Source organism: Calidris pugnax, unplaced genomic scaffold (assembly GCF_001431845.1).
Source record: "Calidris pugnax isolate Ruff unplaced genomic scaffold, ASM143184v1 scaffold252, whole genome shotgun sequence".
In the NCBI taxonomy this organism is placed as follows: Eukaryota; Metazoa; Chordata; class Aves; order Charadriiformes; family Scolopacidae; genus Calidris; species Calidris pugnax.
Genome location: NW_015091118.1, coordinates 2,422,335 through 2,423,802, shown reverse-complemented (window position 1 = coordinate 2,423,802; position 1,468 = coordinate 2,422,335).

Below are 1,468 nucleotides of genomic sequence, written 5' to 3'. Positions count from 1 at the left end.
GGGGGGGGGGGGGGGAACTAGATTGTAAACAACTGTACAATGGTTTGTTTGTTTACTCTGATTCCTTACCCAGAAGTGAACCTTGATCTTTTATCAAGAATAGAAGACCAAACATTGAATGTACATTTTCTAACAGACTCAAATCTGGGACCAACCTGTCAAGCTTTCTTTCTTTTTTTTTTTTTCTATGAAGATTTCAAAAAGCAGTAATGTATGTTCAATAACTACCAAACTTTTTGCTGAAGCATATTGTGTCCGTGATGCGTTACACGTGGATAACACTAAGCTGAAGCTTTGCAGTGAGTGACTGCAATATGGAGGGCTTTACAAGTGACTTCTCAACCTACACATTTGTTTATGAAATTCTCTTCTATCAGTATCACGAAAATCGATTTGTTAACATTGGATTCACCTTCACAGCAACAAAACCCAAGGAAGATTTCCTGACTATTTCACCATGTTGCCAACTAATAATGAAGTAGCAAAAAATATTTTATGGAGTACTGTTTTGTAATTCCCTTATCAGGGCAAGTTGTTGAGGTGAATATTCTCTTTCTAGCAGCACTACCAAGCTATATTATAACTGCATTCCCTACTGAAATTAATACATTTTTATGGACGTTCTTATGCTAACATTGTCAGTTAAAATATTTATTCAGGCTCCCATAATATTTGCTTGTAAGGAACAGGTAAACACCCTAAGGACTTTCTCCATGCTTTGAATGACAGAATTCTATTCTACCAATCTGGATTATGATGAATGCTAACTGTCAGTGGAAAGGTTGTCATAATTATAATTCATATATAGGGAAAAAACCCTGTGTCAAAATCTGCTTAGAGGTGATTTAGCTACTCTTTAATAAGCAACAATTTTAACTTTATTTAGCTGCTGATGCCTTGCAGCTATGAACTGTGACAAAAAAAAAAAAAAAACCACAACTTTCAAAGCAATACAGAGTAAAGGTTGAAACTGAGAAGACCTAATGAGATACGAACCAACAGAGTCTTTCTTTGTTTCTTAGCAACTGACACAAGAAGCAAGGGGGATTTCTCTTTTTTTTTTTTCCTGTATCAAGGTAGTACAGTTTAGAGCACTTCACACTGTCACAGCACTTAAAAAAAAAAAAACAACCACAACTTTCAAAGCAATACAGAGTAAAGGTTGAAACTGAGAAGACCTAATGAGATACGAACCAACAGAGTCTTTCTTTGTTTCTTAGCAACTGACACAAGAAGCAAGGGGGATTTCTCTTTTTTTTTTTTCCTGTATCAAGGTAGTACAGTTTAGAGCACTTCACACTGTCACAGCACTTTTGTAATACAGGCAGGGAAGAGTTTTAAAGTTTGAATAGAAGCTAAATAATTTTTGATAGGTGCAGTTACATAGAACTTGTAAGTCAGGCCCTAAATGCACAATGTATCGGCTCTCTCCTTCATGATATAGCTGTCCTCAGGTGCCAAACTTTTC